This window comes from Dasypus novemcinctus, chromosome 13 (assembly GCF_030445035.2).
Source record: "Dasypus novemcinctus isolate mDasNov1 chromosome 13, mDasNov1.1.hap2, whole genome shotgun sequence".
Taxonomy (NCBI): domain Eukaryota; kingdom Metazoa; phylum Chordata; class Mammalia; order Cingulata; family Dasypodidae; genus Dasypus; species Dasypus novemcinctus.
Window position 1 is genome coordinate 58,727,245 of NC_080685.1, and position 20,986 is coordinate 58,748,230.

At 39.5% G+C, this 20,986-nt stretch overlaps 1 long non-coding RNA gene across 1 annotated transcript in view; it reads left to right on the forward strand.

Moving 5' to 3' along the window:
- Positions 1-598: 598 nt before the first annotated feature.
- LOC139436181 (uncharacterized) overlaps positions 599-20,986 on the forward strand; it is a 32,843-nt gene continuing 12,455 nt past the window's right edge. Inside the window, exon 1 of the long non-coding RNA XR_011645510.1 lies at positions 599-678. This is a non-coding gene — a long non-coding RNA (uncharacterized lncRNA). The remainder of the gene's footprint in view (positions 679-20,986) is intronic.

Below are 20,986 nucleotides of genomic sequence, written 5' to 3' on the forward strand. Positions count from 1 at the left end.
ATGTGTTACGACTAACTATTGGCTTACATACAGAGCAAGTGAATTGTTACTAATTCTGCCTAATTTCAGTATTAGTCTTAACCCACGTTTATGACTATGTTTATATCATGTCCCTAAATTCAACATAGTTCTAATAATATCTTTTTCGTGCTGTCACACTTTACTGTCTAACAATGGGAGGCTATGACGTTATTGATAAAATACTTAATCCATGGTCACTTTCCTGTGAATTTATCACATATATAAAATGTCACCTTTATGAAAAGGTGCAATACTTTGACTATGTTAACACATTTCAGGAATAATTAATATAGTCATATTTAATTATAATAATTGTGGATGTTGGAAGGCAATACTTTAAAGCATTCTGAAGATTTCTGTGGTCAGAAACTAATTTCACTTTTGTATTAATGACATTACATGCTTAAAGCAAAATAATTGCAATACATTGAAGTTTCTTTTAGACATGATAATAGTGTACTTTTTAAAAAAAGATTTATTTATCTCCCTCCCACCCTGCTCCATTGTTTTTGCACTCGATGTCTGCTTTCTATGTTCATTGACCGTGTGCTCTTCTATGTCTGTTTGTCTTCTCTTTAGGCAGCACTGCGAGCTGATCCTGGGACCTTCCATAGTGGGAGAGAGGTGCTCGATCTCTTACACCACCTCAGCTCCCTGGTTTGTTGGATCTCTTATTGTTTCTCCTCTGTGTCTCTTTTGGTTGCATCATCCTGCTGCACCTGCTCTCCAAGTGGGCCAGAACTCTGTGCAGGCCACCTCTCCTGCACAGGCCACCATTCCTTTGTGGGCCAGCACACCACACGGTGCAGCTCTACTCTTGGGTCAGTTTGTCACACAGGCCAGGTTTTCTTCACCAGGAAGCCCCAAGAATTGAACCCTTGATCTTCTATATGGTAAATGGGAGGCCAATTGCTTGAGCCACATCTGCTTCCCAATAGCTTGCTTTTTCTTTTTAAAAATTAATGTAGTTCTTTTTTTTTTTAATGTTTCATTCAAAAAATATAAGAGGTTCCCATACACCCCCCACCCCTCCTCACCCCACTCCTCCCACATCAATAACCTCTTTCATCATGTGGTGCATTCATTGCATTTGGTGAATACATTTTGGAGCACTGCTGTACCATGTGGATAATAGTTTACATTGTAGTTTACACTCTCCCTAATACATTGAGTGGGTTATGACCAGATATATAATGTCCAGCATCTGTCCCTGCAATATCATTTAGGACAACTTGAAGTCCCAAAAATGACCCCACATTACATCTCTTCTTCCTTCTCCCTGCCCTCAGCAACTACTCCACATCAACATTACAATTTCTTCCATTACTAGTCACAATAGTTCCATAGTAGAATATCAGTAAGTCCACTCTAGTCCATATTTTATTCCTCCTCCTGTGGGCCCTGGGATGGTGACATCCACTCCACCTCTATATTGAGAGGGGGTTTAGATTCCACATTGATGATGGATATAATTCTCCTGCTTGCAGTTGTAGGCAGTCTCGGTTCCCTGGTGTGGTGGATAACCATCTTCACCTCCTGTTAGCTGACCTGGGTAATTCCAACAAACCAGAGGGTAAGAGCTGCAATTCTGCTGAGGCTCAGGGCCCAGCTGGCACATGGACAGTCCAGAGATTCAAGTCTCCTGAGTATACACCAACCCTAGCACCAACCACAGGTTCAGTAAAAGTGACAGAAGAGGCATGTGTAGAAAGGTCGTATCTGAGTCCAACTTCATCACACTTAGGAACACAAATTCCAAAGTAGGGCCAACTGACATGGCACTGAATTCTAGAGCCATCTGCCATGACCATAGAACCTGTGGGTCTCTGTAGCCCTCAGGAGAACCAGTACCTGGGATTGTATCTACTTTGACTGTCTCTGGGGTCCTGCTGAGGTGTGTGTAAGCACGACTTCTCTGATGACCTCCTGACTCTTTTTGAAGATTCTTAGCCATATAAACTCATTTGTCTTTGCCATTTCCCCTTTTATTCAAGGTCAAAAAGCAGTTTTTAACACATGATCCTACATGTAGGTTGAGATAGTCTGCTGGTCTGAGTTGACCCTCTTATTCAAGGTCTTTTTCTAGTTACATCACCAGCTGGTGCTTGGTAGTAATCCCTCAATGCCAGGAAGGCTCAACCCCAGGAGTCATGTCCCATGGTGGGGGGGAAGGTGATACACTTACCTGGTGAGTTGGCTTAGAGAGTGTCCACATTTGAGCAACTTGTCGGTTCTCAGGAGGTAACTCTTAGGCACTCTGTAGCTCTAGACCTAGCTCATATTTCAAGCACACAGACTCATAAGCATAGTCATCAGTATCAAGGGCTCATTGATGGACCATCCTTCTTTGTTGGTCTTTACTGTTGCACTTGGGGGATTGTTGCTTTCCATTGGGGAATGTGTTAGAGCTCCCCTTAAATCATGTATTTCTGAATCAGGAAAGGAGGTGTCTTTTATCTTCTATAGCTTTCAGGAAAAAGCAGTAAGAGGAAAGTCTTGCTTACAAAAAGTAAAAGTAGAAGAACCACATTTTTCACACCTAGATGAAGACACATCACATAAAAGTAGGACATGACATTTATATTTGAAGTGGAAACTCCCCTGGATCATAGATCATTCCACATGAGGGATACCAATACAGCCTCAAAAGTGAATTGAGGCGGAGGGGATGTGGCCAAGTAGTTGAGTGCCTGCCTCTTACTAGGGAGTTTCTGAGTTTGGTCCCCAGTGCCTCCTAAAGAAGACAAAGAATGAGCAGACAAGCAAAAACCATGAGCAAAACAATGGACAGACAATGAGGAAAAACAAAAATGAGCAGGAGCAAATGTGGCTCAAGCAGTTGAGTACCTGCCTCCCAGATGGGAGGTCCCAGGTTTGGTTTCCAGTGCTTCCTAAAGAAAAAACAAAAACAATGGGCAGACAATGAGCAAAAAACAACAAGCAGACAACAAGCAATAAAAACAAACCAACAAACCAACAAGCAGACAATGAGCACAAAAAACAAGCACAAACAATGAGCAAACAGATGAGGAAGATGTGGGGGGGGTGGGGAAGTGAACTGAGAACTTCTGCTTCTGAGACCCAGGTAGTAAATGAAGGCAGGATAAAACCTCCACTGTAAGAGGAAAAGCTGGACAGTACAATAAATCATTTTAAATTATCAGATATATGTAGAAGTAAAGAGGACATTTAATTTCCCTACAGAACATTTACTGAATTGTAGAACTGACAAAGAGTAGGCAGAGTTGGACCTAAAGCCTCTGAAAGCAGAGTTAAATCTCCTACCATCTCATGGAACTTAAAAAGAACAAGAGAAGGGAGGCCTGACTCATACACATACACATGGAGGATTTCCCCCTGAAAACATTTGCTGGAGATTAAATCTGCCAAGGAATGGGAGTCTGGGAAGTTGGGATGGGAGACTCTGTGATCTTGAAGTCTTTCAGGTTTGTGGAGATATAGGCACACCTGACTCTCAGTCAGAACCTTGGAGGGTCATCCCTTAGAAACAGGGGGAACCAGAGATATACGGAGATTTGATAAAACTGAAGTCCAACCCATGACTGCATTTAGTGATTAAAGTCACCGCTCAACAGAGAAAAAAGCAAGTCGTTCTGGTGAAATACACTGTCTAATTATCTATGATTCTTTTATATATAACATATAGCATAAAGTACAAATTACTGAACCGATGACAAAGTAAGAAAATATTGTTGAAAATCAAAAGAATAGGAATAGATCTCCATATGATCCAGATACTGGAGTTCGCAGATACAGTCTTTAAAATAAGTGATTAATGCAATGAAATATATATAGGTAACAGGAAATCATAGTGCTGGTAGGGCAGCTTCTTTCCACCTAGATCACATTGCAGCTGTAGTCTAAGCCCCAGCCCCACCTCCAGTAGGGAGGAAGCTGGAGGGACCTGCACCAGTCTCTCCAGGAAACTGAGGCTACACTGTAAAGGAGCTATTCTCTTGTTGAAGTTGGAAGCTTCATTTCCCAAAAACAGAGGAGGAAGAAATGGTTGGCCACCAACTTCAGCTACTGATTAGTAAATTTGGCTGACTAAAGTATAATCCTAAGAAAAGCTAAAGTTTGAAACTGTCCAGTCCGGAAAGAGTCTGGTAGCTGCCATTTTGACTCTGACTCTGGCTGGAGGGGAAGTGGAGCTGATTGAAAATCACAGTGAAGGTAGGGACCAGCTTCTTTCCACCCAGATCAGACTGCAGCCCTAGCATAAGCTCCAGCCCCACCTCTGGCAGGGAGGAAGAGGATAGGACTTGGACCACCCTCTCCAGGTAACTGTCGGTACAGTCAGTAAGCTCAGTCTGAATAGTCAGACACTGGAGGCTCCATCCCTGCACCCCAATAAGATAGAAGAGGAGCTGTGTTTTCTCAGCCTCTCCAGGCAACCACTGGCACTTTCAGCCCATGCAAACTGATTTGCTGAGTGCTTTCGATTCTATCTCCACCCCTCCAACCCCATAGATAGGAGAGGGCTGGAGTTTCTTCAGCCTTTCTGGGAAACTGCAGGTGGTTTCAGCCCACCCGGACTGAATAGTCAGATACCTATAGCTCCATCCCTGTCCCCAAATAAGGTGGAAGGGGAGTTGTGTTTCCTCAGCTTTTCTGGGCTATGGCAGGCACTTTTGGCCTGCAAGGCCTGGACTGGTGGGTACCTGTGGATCCACCCCCACCTCCCAATAGGATAGGAGTGTGCCAGTATAGCCTTAGCCTCTCTGCCTACAGCCTCTCTGCCTGCATGCCTATGGATCCACCCCCAACATCCAATAGGATAGGAAGCGGCTGGTATTTCCTCAGCCTCTCTGGGCAACAGAGGCACTCTCAGCCTACACAGACTGAACTGTTGGGCATCAGTGGTTCCATTTCCACCCCCTAAAGAGGAGAAAGGACAGTACTTCCTCAACCTCTCAGGGCAACTGCAGGCTTATTCATCCAAATGAATTAGATTGTTGGGCAGTTCAGAGGGTTCATCCCCACACCTAGTAGGGAGCTAGGGCCCAGTACTACAGCAGTTTACCTGTGCAACTGCAGTCATTTTGGACCCACACAGCATTGATTGCTGCCTACACCTGAAGGTCCATCCCTACCCCAGGCAGGGGAGGAAGGGGCTTGAAGCTTCATCAGTCTTTCTGGGTACCTACAGAATGTCTTGGCTTGCATGACTTGGATTATTACACACAGCTGCAGCTCTGCCCCTACCCCTGGAAAAGGAGAAGATTGGGAGAAGCTTCATTGGTCTCCGGGGCAATGAGGGCAGCTTCAGCCTCTACAGCACCAAGTACATCCTTGGTCCCTACTACACAACCAGTAAGGGAGAAAGAGCAAGAAACTCCTAAACTAAAGAGAGAAACTGCACCCAGAATAAATACATCTAGTAAGCCAGATGCCAAGACACTAACAAAAAATTACTATCCATACCAAGAAACAGGAAGCTATTGCCCAGTTAAAAGAACAAGATTATCCTCCAGATGACATAAAGGAATTGAGACAACTAATTACAGGTGTTAAAACAAATCTCTTTAATAAATCCAATGAGATGTCTAAAGAGATTAAGGATATTAAGAAGACATTGGATGAGCACAAAGAAGAATTTGAAAGCATACATAGAAAAATAGCAGATCCAATGGGAATGAAAGGTGCAATAAATGAATTTCAAAATACACTGGAGACATGTAACAACAGATTTGAGAAAGCAGAATAAAATTGGCGAGCTTGAAGACAAGGTCTCTGAAAGCAAATATATAAAAGAACAAATGAAGAAAAAATTGAAAAATATGAACAGGTTTTCAGGGAACTAAATGACATCAAGAGACATGCAAACATAAGTTCATGGTGTCCCAGAAGGAGAAAAGAAAGGAAAAGGGGCAGAAGGAATATTTGAAGAAATAATCATGGAAAATTCCTAGCCCTACTGAAGAGCATAGATATCCATGTCCAAGATACACAATGTACCCCCATCCAAGTAAATCTGAAGAGACCAACTCTGAGACACATACTAATCAGAATGTCAAATGCCAAAGACAAAGAGAATTCTGAGAGCAGCAAGAGAAAAGCAATGCATAATATATAAGGGATATCCAATAAGATTAAGTGTCAATTTCTCATCAGAATCATGGAGGCAAGAAGACAGTGGTATGATGTAGTTAAGATATTGCAAGAGAAAAACTTCCTGCCAAGAATCTTATATCCAGCAAGACTGTCTCTCAAAAATGAGGGTGAGTTTAGACTATTCACGGATAAACAGAAACTGAGAGTATTTATAACAAAGTGACCAGTTTTACAGGAAATATTAAAGGGTGTGCTATAGTCTGAAAAGAAAAAAAAACAGGATAGAGAGGCTTGGAATAGAGTCTGGAAAAAAGATTATATCAAGTAAAATTAACTAAAATTCTCAAAAGAGTAGTGAAAATAAAATGACAGATAAAACTCAAAGGTCAAAATGAGTGAAATAAGAACTGGCTTTACAATAATAACATTGAATATTAATGGATTAAACTTCCCAATCAAAAGACAGACTGGCAGAATGGATAAAATATGAGCCACCTATATGCTGTCTGGAAGAGATTCACCTTAGGCCCAAGGATGCCAATAGATTGAAAATGAAAGGTGGAAAAAGATATTCCATGCATGCAGTAACAAAAAAAAAAAGTCAGAGTAGCTGTACCTATAGCAGATGAAATAGACTTTAAAAGACATTAGTAATGCACAAGCTGAAGAGGCAGTCAGGAAAAAAAATCCATTTACAATAGTCACTAAAAAAATCAAATATTTAGGAATAAACTTAACCAGGGATGTAAAGCACTTGTATTCAGAAAACTATAATGCATTGTTAAAAGAAATTTTAAAAGGCCTAAAGGCCTAAATAAATGGAAGAACATTCCATGTTCATGGATTGGAAGACTAAATATCATTAAGATGTCAATTCTACCCAAAATGATATGCAGATTCAATGCAATGTCAATAAATATTCCACCAACTTTTTTCAAGAGAGTGGGGGCTGGGATTGAAACCAGGAGCTTGCATGTGGGAGGCTGGTGCTCAACCACTGAGCCACATCAACTCCCTGGGTTTATTTTTTTCATTTGTTTTGCTTGTTATTGGTTTTTGTATTTTGGGAGGCACTGAGAACCAAAACTGGGACCTCCCATGTAGGAGGCAGGTGCTTGACCGCTTAAGCCATATCCACTCCCACCCACCAGCATTTTTAAACAAATGAAAAACACAATTATCAAATTTATTTGGAAGGGTAAGGGGTCCTGCATAGCCAGAAACATCTTAAAAAGGAAAAGTGAGGTTGGAGGACTCTCACTTCTGAACTTTAAATCATATTACCTAGCGACATTGGTAAAAACAGCTTGGTACTGTCATAAAGACAGACACATAGACCAATGGAACCGAAATGATGGTTCAGAAACAGACCCTTACATCTATGGTCAAGTGATTTTTGACAAGCCTGTCAAACCCACCCAGCTCAGGCAGAACAGTCTATTCAGCAAATTGTCCTGGGAGAACTGGATAGCCATACCAAAAGAAAGAAGAGGACCCCTACTCATACCTTATACAAAAATTAACTCAAAATGGATCAAAGACCTAAATATAGAAGCAAGAACCATAAAGCTCCTAGAGGAAGATATAGGAAAACATCACCAAGACCTGGTGGTAGGTGGTGGATTCTTAAAGGAGATAATAGGAGGGCTGAGAAGGACTACTGATGTTTAATGTATGTAGAAGTGTTAATTAACTTTACTGTAAAAGTGTGGAGATGTATAGAGTTGATGGTAACACATTATAATGAGAAGCAGCTGGTTTATAAATAAGAATGTGGCTGGAAAGAGTAGTCTAGGAATGTAAATATGAATTGAAAGAAAGCTAGAGAATAATCAAGGGACCAAATAACACAGTGAACCCAGAGGTGGATGAAAATTGTGGTTGATGGTACAGATGCAAGAGTGTCCTTCTGCGAGCTAGAGCAGATATGCCTCACTATTGCAGGGTGGTGGGAATGTGGAGAAACATGGGAAAAATACAACCAGTGTGACCTATGGACTGTGATTAATAGCAATCCTATAATATTCATGAATCTATGCCAAAGAAGTATTGTGTTGATAATGGGGGAGTACAGAAAAAGTATGCCAAATGTATGCTATGGACCATGGTTGGTGGTAATTGTCTGATGATATTATCTCATAATCTGAAAATATGTTCCATTATATTTGGTGTGTTGATGAAGGGGTGTTGTATGGGGAGTCTGCACATCTGCATGATTGTTTTGTAAGTTCACAACTTCTGTAATAAAAATACATTTAAAAATAATAATAGCGGGTTTGGGGGAGAGAATACACCAAATGTAAGATATGGACTACAGCTAGTAGTAAGATTTTGATGATATTTTTTCATAATTTGTGATGTGTCTCACAACAATGCAAGATGTTGGTGGTAGGTTAATGTATGCGACCCCTATATGATGTTATGCAGTTTGTTTTTAAAGTTCACAACTTTTACTACACACTTATTGTTTATGTATGCTCATGTATAAATGATATACTTCAACAGAATTAAATATATATGTAACAAAATAGATACAAGAATGGAGAAAGATTATTTTAAAAAATGAAAAGAACATCCTAGAACTGAAATATATAATGTTTAAAATAAATGGTCAATGGATGAGTGAAATAGCAGATTGAATATTGCAGAACAATGGTTCAATAATGATTGCTTACTCCTTATCAAAAACAAAGAAAGACAGCAGAAAAATTGACTAACATATTAAAAGCACTGAAGATGGGGGAAGAAACTATCAACCAAGAATTATGTATCTTATGAAAATATATGTTAAATTACAGATGCATATTAGTAGCCCCATAAAAATCTCTGTAACATAATAAAGGAGATAGAGCTAAGAATATAATAGATGAGATAAAATGGAAGACAAAAAATCACCCTCTATTAGCTCAAAAAGGTAAAAATGACATAACAGAGAAGCAAAAGAGAAAAGTAGCAAATAGATCACAAAAATGTGATGGTATATAAATACAACTATATAAATAATTACCTTAAATTACAAATAGACCAGATACTCTAATTAAAGGTAGATATTATTTGACAAGATTAAAAAGGAAGACTAAATTATATGCTATTGACAGGAGATGGATTGCTAAAGATAAATACACAGAGAGAAAGTTGAAGGATGAAAGAATATGTATTCTGAAGACAGCAAGCATGTGGAAGCTGGTGTGACTACACTCAGGCAAAGCAGATTTCAGGACAGAATATTACAAAAGGCAAAGGACATTTCAGAATGATAAAAGAAGAAATTAACCAGGAAGACATAATATTCCTAAATATGTGTGCACCTAATAGGTAAGCAAAACAAAAAATGCAGATTCTAAAGGGATAAATAAACAAAAATCACCTGTATCTTTATATACCATCAACAAAAGCAAATAGGAAACAACAAAAGAAAACTGATAATATTTACAACAAAGCCAAAACATTCTATATTTCTATATATAGATTTATTCTATAGGAATCTAATATATATATATTTCTATATATAGATTTATTCTATAGAAATAAATCTAAAGAAAGATATGCTGAAAAGCAGATGTGGCTCAAGCAGTTGGGCATCTGCCTACCACATGGGAGGTCCTGGGTTCGGTTCCCAGTTCCTCCTAAAGAAGACAAGCAAGACAGTTAGCTGATGCAACAGGCTGTCACAACAAGCTGACTCAACAAGATGATGCAATGAGATGACTCAACAAGATTACACAGTGAGATGAGGCAACAAGGTGAGGAAATGAGATGATGCAACAAGATGACACAATGAAATGATGCAACAAGATGACACCATGCAATGATGCAATGAGAAGACACAATGAGGAAACAATTAGAGACACAACAAGCAGGGAGCAGAGGTGGCTCAAGTGATTGGACACGTCCCTAAAGCATGGGGGGTCCTAGTTTTGGTTCCCAGTGCTTCCTAAAAATAAGATGAGCAGACACAGGGAACACACAAAAGAAGACACAGAGAGCAAACAACAAGCACCAAAAAAAGGGGAGAAATAGATAAATAAAATAAATCTTTAAAAATAAAAAAGAAAGATGTGCTGACCTATAACACTGCAAACTATCTTTCAAAAGTGAAAGAAATTAAGACACTCTCAGATAAATAAAATAGAGGGAATTTATTATTAGCAGAGCTGGTGTATAAAAAATACCAAGGGGGACCTTTTATGCTGAATTAAAAGGGCAGGAGACAATAAATAAAATCCATATAAAGAAATAAAGGGCATGAGACAATAAATAAAATCCATATAAAGAAATAAAGAATACTGGTAAAATAAACTACATAGATAAATATAAATGACAGTACAATTGTATTTTTGTTTGTAACTCTTTGTTTACTAAAATATGATTTAAAAGACAACTTTCTAAAGCAATAATCATAAATCCATATTGATGAGCATACAATGTATAAAGATGTAATTTGTATGGCAATAAGAGCACAAGGGAAGGGAGAGGGAACAGAACTATAGAGGAGCAAAGTTTTTTGTATATTATTGAAAATAAATTGATATTAATATAAATCAGATTGTTATAAATTATTTTAACTGTTATTCCCAGGGCAAATATTAAGAAATAATTTAAAAATATATAGTACAAAAAAGACAAGGAAAATACTTTAAAATGAAAGAAGAGAGTTATGGAAGAATAGTAGAACAATAAAGACATATAGGAAACAAATATAACGACCTGTAAATTCTACTTTATCAGTAGTTCTATTAAAGGTAAATGCAAATAGATCAAACATTCCAACAGAAAGGCAGAGATTGGCAGAATAGATTTAAAATATACCATCCAAATCTATGCTGTCTACAACTTTAGATTCAAAGATAAATAGGTCAAAAGTAAAAGGATAGAAAAGTACGTCATGTCAGCAGTAACCAAAAGAGAACTGGAGTGGCTATACAAATAGTACACAAAATAGACTTTTAGAAAAAAATTATGACTAGAAATAAAGAAAAATATTTTGTAAATATTTATATTAAATATTTATATTTATAAACAACATTTATAAACAGATGCTTGAGTCAACCCATTGTATGGTATTTGTGATAGCAGCTCTGGCACACTAAGACACCGTCATCTGGATTCTCTGGTTCCAGAGCAAGTGCACAATGCACTCTTCCAGGTACATTCCAGGTACTGCACACGGGAAGCCTAGCAATCCTGTCCACTTGGGGGCTAAACATCTTTGCCAAACTCACCCGTTAAGAGGTGGATTTATTTCAGGATTCTGAGACCCATCCTTCTGTATTTGGGAGAACACAGCAAGATAGTTTTGACCGGGGGCAAAGAATACACCATCTCTGGAATCATTTGCAACACAAAGGCCAAATTTGAGGGGAAAAAGGTTTTCTTCTGTGTCTCTCAATGGCAATCAGGACATCCTTTTGATAGCTATCTGGCGAACATGTCTTAGGCTGGCTATGACTCACCTCCAACCCATGGCGTGTTTGTAGCAAGTGCCCTCACTATAGTCTACACCTATGAGAGTACCTGGTCTTTAAAGTCTCTCTCTCACCTACCTCCATCCCTCAAGCAGCCCGAGTTCTGATAACGGCAGGCTAACAATATTTAAATGTTCTAAATGGGTAGCTGGAAAAAGTGATGTCACAGGAAAAACAAAAACAAGTGCATGAGCCAAGCCTCCTCTTTCTATTCCAATGGAGTGAGAAGCAATCTGAAAACAAGGTTTATGAAGGCAACTGAAAGTTTTGTTTTTTATTTTTTTGCCACAGGCTTATCTGTTTTTAGTTTTGTTTTTTTTTAAATAATTAACTTTATTTTTAGAGTAGTTTTAGGTTGATGGAAAAAGTGTACAGAAAATATGGAGTTCTCATACACCATTCCCCTCCACCCTGCTGCCACCCACAGGCTGCCCTATTATTATTATTTTGCATTAAGGTGGTATATTTGTTACAAGTGATGAACCAATATTACTATATTATTGGTAATTACAGTTCATAATTTACTTTAGGTTTCAATCTTCATATAAACAGTTCTATGGATTTCATGATTTTTTTAAAAAATGAGCTTCATGAGCATCAAAACCTAATTAATTACTTTTTAAAAATTCTATGCTACTTTAGTTTTTACAAAATAATAATGATTTCTTAAAATGTTAAATTGTTTAAAGTAAAAAGATGTGGTGACATCCCTCCCTTGCCCAGTATCTAAAAGTATCTTTCTTCCTGAAGCCACTAGCTAGGAACCATTTCTGGTCCAACTATCTGATTGCACCTGATTTTCTCTCCTTGGCTTTTTTCTTAAGTTCTTAGACTGACAGTGAATTCTAGCAGGAGCCCTGAGAAGTTCACAATTGTCACTTCTGTTCAGCCCACTGTGACCAACATTAGGAACTAAAGAACTGACTTTAGAGAAAGCTAGTGATTTTAACAAAATGAAGCAGGGGCTAGAGCAATAGCTGCACAACAGGATGATCTAGGAAACATGTAAACATCCTGATACCAAGGCCATATCCTTAACCAATTAAATCAGAATCCCAGGGTATGGACCTAAGAATCATTATTGTTTAAAACTCAAGTGGTTCCAGTGAACTGCTTTGCTTGAGAACCACTTGACCAGAGGAAAGAGAAAGTTGCTCTTAACATCTAGACAAAGACACATGAAATTGTGTTCCGTAAAGAAGAGACTAGATGTGGAATCAACAGACGAATCTGGAACCTGGCAAGAAGTTCACGTGGACATCAATACCCCCAAGATGGCTGCTGGGGGCCCTAGTGAGAAATCTCATTCAGAACGAGATTTCCTCTGGAAGCCAGGAGAAGCCCTGGATATTCTCCAGGGGCCTTATCGTTGAACCTTCCCAGGGGGTGGATGGGTGGGGTAATCAATTAAAACAGCAAACAGGGAAACGGACTTTGGCCCAGTGGTTAGGGCGTCCGTCTACCACATGGGAGGTCCGCGGTTCAAACCCCGGGCCTCCTTGACCCGTGTGGAGCTGGCCATGTGCAGCGCTGATGCGCGCAAGGAGTGCCGTGCCACGCAAGGGTGTCCCCCGCGTGGGGGAGCCCCACGCGCAAGGAGTGCGCCCGTGAGGAAAGCCGCCCAGCGTGAAAAGAAAGTGCAGCCTGCCCAGGAATGGTGCCGCCCACACTTCCCGTGCCGCTGACGACAACAGAAGCAGACAAAGAAACAAGACGCAGCAAATAGACACCAAGAACAGACAACCAGGGGAGGGGGGGAAATTAAATAAATAAATAAATCTTTAAAAAAAAAAAAAAAAAAAAAAAAACAGCAAACAGCTGGAACTCCTCCCATGCCATTAGCAAAGGGGTAGAATAATTAATGGCTTAAAAAGCAAGGGCAAAAACTAAATAAATAAAAAACAAGCACAAAGGCCTTTTGCTCTCTTGCCTGTTCTTGCCTTTTGCACCCTGCTTTCACTGTGGTGCCCCCTCCTCCCCAACATGAATCAACACACAATTAAAACCTGGGCATTTACAATCTATAATGGGCAATTGTAGTCTGTAAATTGGTCCTCTTTATGACTTTTCAGCCCCTTCCTCTCTACCTGGGACCTAGGATCTGTTCTTTTCTCCCAATTCTCTTCCCTCCCTACCATAATAAATAACTGGTCTAATACGGCAGGCTCTCGAAATTCGTTTCCTGTAGTTTAGCCAAGGACCTAGGTAAAATCTGACTACAATACAACCATCTCAGAATCCCCAAGCAGCATCCCCAAGCAAAGAGTGGAATTGTTTCAGTTGTAATTTCTCATTTTGATATTTTTCCCTTTTAAGATGCCTGTGAAGTTCAAGTTACCTTGGTTTTATCTTTATAAAACTATTGTACATGTGTAGCAAGCAGGGGTTTGAGTTAATCACCATATCTTCTGCCGCTCCTCACCTCTCATCCTAACACTATGGGCTGTGATTCTCAAAGCATGGGTGCCAGAACTGTGGCATCAGCATCACCTGGAAGTATGTAGAAATCCAGATTACTAGGCCCCACCTCAGAGCACTGAATAAGAAACTCTGGGAATTGGGTCCAGAGTTGTGATGCTGCTAATGTTGTGATGCTGTGTCAAGAATTGTGATGCAGGCTAATGCTTGGGAACTACAGCTCTGGGCATCTGTGAGACAACAGTTGCCTTCTGCTGAGATGCTCAAGGCCAACCAGAGAGGACAGGAGGAGGGCAGAGGCTTTAGAGCTGACGCTGGGACAGAGCCACCTTTAGGTTAAATAACTCCAGTGACATAGACGGTATTTGCAGCAGGGGGCTTAAGGGACCCTAACCCTTGAGTCTCTCCCTGCTGTGTTTCCCACTAATCTCTTCTGTGTTAATCATTCTCTTTCAGTTCAGTGGTAATTGTTAAGGATACACATATCCTAAAGACATTTAGAACATTTTTCTTCCTACAAGGTAGCAACTCTCAAGTCTTCCAAACTATGAATGTATACACGGTGCTTTTAAGTTCGTTATCTGGGATCCAAATGAAAAACAAAACAAAACAAAATGTCACAGTTCATGGAAAGAACAAGGGACTGGGCTTTAGTCTCAAGTGCTTTAAATTCATCAACAAATACTTATTTATATTTTATTATGGTAGACGTTAACAACTGGCTTAGCATTTTCATTAGGGCATTTTGATTTATTTTTATTTTTAAATGTCTGTGTCCAGAATGGCCTACTAACCCATCTCCTGGCTTTTACTTGCCTCCTTCAAATCTACTTGCTACACAAACCCCACCCCCCAAAAAAATTCTCTCAAAAGAGGAAATCTTATTCCATCATCTCCTTCTTTAAAAGTCTCCAGTGGTTTCAAATTGCATTTGAAATAAAATTCAATTTTTAAATACAAAAATCTCCATGATCTGGTCCCTATGTCCTTATTTGCCTCCTCTACCACTACTTTCTTCTTCCATACTCCCAAGGCTCTGGTCTCAGAGGTCTTGTTGCTCCTCAAAAAGTCAGTCTTCTCACTGTAGGATCGTTGCACTTGCCATTCCCATTTCCTAGAAGGATCATCATCCTATTTTGGATGGCCCCTTTTGATCATTTTGGTCTTAGGTCAAATACTACCTTCTCTAAGAAACATGAGCACCTACTCTACATTTGCAATCCCCGCGCAGTCACTATCATTACCTTTTTCATAGCACTTATAACTAGATAAGTAAATGTATTTATTTATTTACTCATTGTTTTGCTTTTTTTTGTCTGTCTTCTGTCCCTTAGAATCTAGGTCCCATGGAAAAAAGGGACTCCTGTGTTCCCAAATATAGTGAGGATAATAAATATAAATGAATAAATGAATGAATGCATATGTCATACAAATGCTTGGATATATACTAGTATATGAAGTTCTTTTAAAAAAACTGATAGAAATATAGCATATGCTTGTTTATCAGATTTAAGTTAGGTGAATCAAGGTCAGTAGTCATATGACTAAGTACATGGGCTCAATGTATATAATCATGGTAGACACACTAAAATCTTTGGGATGGTCTGATTTTCCCTGTTGGAAATAATAGTCCTGAGATCATAGAACCATCCAACTGGTAATTCAGAAAGACTGACACTCTTAGCATTTTGTGTTTCACCATGTTCACACAAACCTGGCTATGATGACTATATTAGGAGCTTACAGATATCAGGCCATAAAGTGTATGTTACTTCCCTCACCAAAGTCTTTTGCCACGTGTTGGAGCAAGATGGCTGTCGACATCTGCCAGGGTTCAGGCTTCCTGGGTTCCTCTATTCTCGAGTTCATTTCTTTCTTGGCTCAGTTCCTCTAGTCTCTCCACAAGGTCAGCTGTAGACTATGAGGCTCTCTAGGCTTTGCTTCTCTCCACAAGGCCCGCGGCAGACTATCAAGTGTACAGCTCTGTCTCTCTCCCTGGGGTTTCTGCCCTGTTTAAGGAGCCATCTCTATTCCTCTTGTTCTTCTCCTGTGTTTACTTCTTGGGTGCCAGGATCAAAACCCCAGAATCAAAGCTCTAACTCTGTCCTTTGCCATGTCTTTTATCTGTGAGTCTCCACCCACCAAAGGACAGGGACTCAATGCCCTGCTGACATGGCCCAGTCAAAGCTTAGTCATGCCAGGTAAAGACCAGTTTACAAACATAATCCAACATCTATTTTTGGAATTCATAACTATATCAAACTGCTACAGTAACTTTGCTGGAGTACTGAGTTAAACGGTGGATCTTATTAAACTAAGATAGGTAGGAATGAATTTGAATATAATTTTTCTAAACATAATTGGGTGTGAGCTCTGGAAAGATTCTCCAGGACATCTTCATTAAGTGCTGGGTGCAGATAAGGATAGATCTGTAAACCTGCAAATACCTTTGTTTAGTATTTAAAAACCATAACACAAACAATGAATTTTAGGTCATATCAATCATCAATCTAGTTTAGGAAAAAGTTCAAAAAGGACTATTTTGCAGACAAGAATTAACTTTTACTACTAATCTCACCAAAGATGTGAACATTCCAGAACTAAAACTAAACTCCTTTCAACCCTGTTTCTTCTCCCATCCTTCTAAACAACTGAATTAGAGACATGTAAGTACACTTCATCTCCTTGTTTCCATCCCTGTTCTCCACCCATCTGATCATTAAGACCTAATGTTTCATTCTCCTTAATGCCTATCTTAAAGAGATTCCATCTCCATCCCCCACTCTCTATTTAAGTTTAGGTCCTCGCCTTCTCTCTCATGGACTTTCTATATGGCCTCCCTGCCACGGAAAACCATTTAAAATGTACAACTAAATGCTTAAACTCCTTCAAAAGCTCCTCATTGCATTCAAGATGAAGTCCATATTCTAGCATAGCATTAAACTTCATCCAATATCAAGCCACTATCTACGTACCTAGTCTCTTCCTCTACCTCTTCCTTACTTCATGGCGATATTCCAGTTGCAATGAATGGCTTACATTTCCCCCACTATGCTCCCTAAGAGCACAGAACAGGTACTATATAAAACCTCTGCCTTTACCCCCAGCTTTGAGCATAGTACAAATAGGAGACACTCAATAGATATTTGAGGAATTAATGAAAAAATGAATGAAAAATTGGATCTTCTCTACACACAAGCTGGGCCCCAACACACCAAAGTGTTCTTTAGATTCTAGTAAAATGCCTTTGGGAAATCCTACTCTGCCTCAGTAATGCCAAGGAAAAGACCAAAATTGATTTGGGTCGTGGCAGTACTTGTATAGTAGAAGGGGAGCAGTGTAGCTTTAATTACAGAATGAAGTCGTAGTTGAAAAGAACAAGCATGAAAAACGTTCTCAAGGAGGAGATAAAACTCAGATTGTCAGAGTGAGCACTGCTTAAATAGCTTCTCCCCCATGCCACATGGGGGTTTTCCTTCTAAAACTCTTCTTTGCTGAAACCTGTAAGTTTCAAATGAAGGCTAACCCCTCCAAAGATAACAAAGTATCGATCAGGCAGTCAGACTTGCAAATATGAGAAAAATGTGCTGTTTTAGGTTTTCCTTTTTTTCTGATGTTTCAAATGTCTGGATGACCAGAAAATATTTTACTCTTCCCTTTTCTAATTAGAACCATATCTCTCTCTAACCAACCATAAAAATGTTTATTTCTATTCTAAGAGTAAGAAGAATCAGTGGATGATTTTGAAAAAGTGTGTTCTATGATCAAATGTACTTTTAAAACGACCACTATAGCTGCTATGTGGTCTCCCTAGGTGTTCTCCTTGCTCACTCTCCTTGAGGAAGGAATTTGGGGCAGAGCCCACAGCACAAGTGAAGGGACTGATCTCACGTAGGGGGCAAAGAAAATTCAGCCATTCCAGTAAGAAGAGAGGTAGACCCTGTGGGTACTGGTGCAGGAGGTTGAAAGTTTTGTGGTGGAAAGATGAGGAGGTACTTTTCTAATTGTTCATATTTCCTCAGTGAAATACGAAGAAAAGAAGTTAGCAGAAGAGAGGGAGAAAGTGTGGGGCTGATGGAGATTTGAAGAGAGAGAAGAAGGTGTGAACTGGAGTTCTTAAGAAGTGAGAGAGCGGCTAGCTGATGAGCACTGTGATTGCTATCACTTGAAGTTTGTTCTCATGAATTTCAAATGTACTAGTCTCTCTCTAGTTTTATATCCCCCTCCTCCCCTAGCCCCATTCAACTTCTCAGGTGTGAAAAAAAATGGGTGAATATTAAATTTAAACAAGCTAAGATAGTGAACAGGATTTGAGAGTATGCAAGGGAATAGTTATGGGATGGACCAATGAGCTAAGCTGGGTCAGGAGGGAAGGAAAGCCATGGGATTCATAAAGGGTAGTAAAAGGAAAGAGGGAAAATAGGTGGAGGCTCCATGGGGGTGGGGCACGTTGCTAGGGAAACTGAATTGGAAACAGGAGTGCTCATTAGAGAGTTTTGAGGAAGATTCAGTTATTGCAAATGATATTGCCTACGGATATAATCACAGTCGTAGGTAACTGAGGTGAGGCAGGGTAGAGGACAAGAGGATTGGAATTGAGATCAAGGAACTGAGAGATTGAGTACAGGATGGATTCTCTCTGTGGATGCTGAGATCATCAAAAATTGTGACAAGAATAGTGAGTGGTGAGAAAAGAGTATGAGCTGGAGGTTAAAATTTTTATTGAAAATAGAGGGAGAGACACAGAGGTTAGGAGATGGGTGGATGATGAACAGTAGCATCTAATGGTATGTGTTTCAGAGATTTTTTAAAAGATGACAATGTTTAGAAGATGCAATGAGAATCAAGGACCTCATCTCCAGGCCTGTGGTTTAAGGGTTATGAGAGAAAACATTTGCCTTCACTTGAAAGGGCTGTGGGAGAAGCATTTTTAAAGGAACTCCCTGTTTCAATTAAGACAATCTAATGAAGAGAGCAATGAGAATAGAGGTTCATATACAGGAGATTTTGCTGAAACCTGACTGATAACTGGAGGGTTGGGGGAAGGGCTCAGTGGATCTTATTGGAAAGATGCGGGATCAAAGTAGGAAACATATGGAGAAATGTGAGGACAAAAGGGGTGGGATAACACGAGGGTAGTCCTTGGTGTTTTTAGGTAGAGGCAGATGACTAATTTCTAACCACAGTTCCTTCGTGTGTTTAGTCCTTTGTTTGTAGTGGTGAGGTCTATTATTGGGGAGCTGAGGAAGGGAGGGTCTCTGTAGAAACATATAGAGTTCTGTGGGCTTCATTTCAATACTTCATTTCATGAGAAGCTTTGGGTTCCCTTTCAATGAAGGAGGTGTTAATAATTGATTTTATTCATTTATCGCTTATTTAATGGAGAGCCTACAATGTACAGATCACTGTACTAGGCTCTGGGTAAACAGAAATAGCCCCTGTCCTCATGAGTATTAGAGTTTCATGTGGAGACCAGCATTTATAATGTAAGTAAATCAAAAAAACACATTATGGCCAATAGTGACATTATCTGTAAAGACAGAGAACAATGTGCTATGAGATCATGTATCAGGACATTTTATAGCATTTAATCCTCACAATAGTTCTTCAGATAGGTATTAGGTCTGTTTGATACCTGAGAAAGAGTAGGCTTGATAAAGTTGAATAGTTCCCTAAATTTACCCAGTTAGTGTGGTAAAATCAGGATTTGTAATAATGTCGACCCAGTTAGTGTGATGAAAAAATAGGGATTCTTTCAAGGATTTGGTGTTGCCTAGCCCCCCCAAAAAACAGCCAGGAAGTAAAATCAGAGATGTTTGTAAAGATTTGATTATTTTCTGAGTTAACGAATGAGAATGACTGAGGTAAGACTGCAAAGTAATAAGACCTGTCCCAAAAACCACCCAAGGAATTACTCGTTACCTCATAATCGTAATCTCCCTGTATGTGTCATTTTCCTGCTTATAAATATTCCTTCTCTTAAATTACCCTTAAACTGTAATTTACGCAGTCATTTGAGTATTAGCCTGCATGAAAGTCACTTTTAAAGAGAAATAACAGGTATGAATAAATTGAAAAGGCGCATGCCCCTTTTCTTTCTTCAGGGTTCTATTGATAGAAACTTGCCCTTAATAGAATGCGGATGTGTCTTCTGCTGAAATGTGCCCTGAGTCCGTTTAGTCACAAAACAAATGTGAGTCCATGTATTTAGAACCACATAATTTCATTTTGGACCTTTCGCCTACACTGTGTTGGGTCCATATGACTCACGGAAAGAACATGATCAAAAGAATGCTGGATTCATAAAAGAAGAATGCAATTCTCTGGAAAGCACATGCTGAAGGGAGAATACTTGCCAATGAGAATATACCAGGTTCCTTTATGCAGCAGAAGAAGGCAATGCATGATTGGAAGGAAGGCTGCATATCTCTCGATCATAGAAATTTGAGGCTGCTTCCAGTGAACACACTTTCCCAGGAGATAGGAGCCTTTGCAATATTTCCTTAAGGCAAGGCATGATAAGAGCAAGGTTTGAATAAGCTTTTAAAATTTCCCAACCTATCTACCAACTAAAAATTAGGACAACTTTCAGTCTCTAGGGTAAGTGGGGACCCTTTCCCTTCAGCTTAGGGAATTTACTGTCAGTATTCCCTGAGAGTCTCCAGGCTTGGAGGAAATGAAGAAATAAAAGAAAATAGCACCCCCTCACAGCAAAGCTGGAGACCTATAATGTAACCACTTTTGAGAAAAAACTAAGAAATGACCCAAAATGTGAAGGGGCAAGGTAAAATCCACATTCCATTAAATATTTCTTTAGGAACTGTTCTATCAGTCAGGGCTTAAAGTCAACAATTTGTTTTGTTGTAAAGTTCCCACGCATCCATCCATCCATTTAATTACTTATTTACTGAGCAGTTGCCAGGTGCCTGGGTGTGGTGCAGAAGTGAACAAGACACTTTTCCTGTCCTCAAGGAGTTGATTTATAATATAATGACAACCCACCAGAC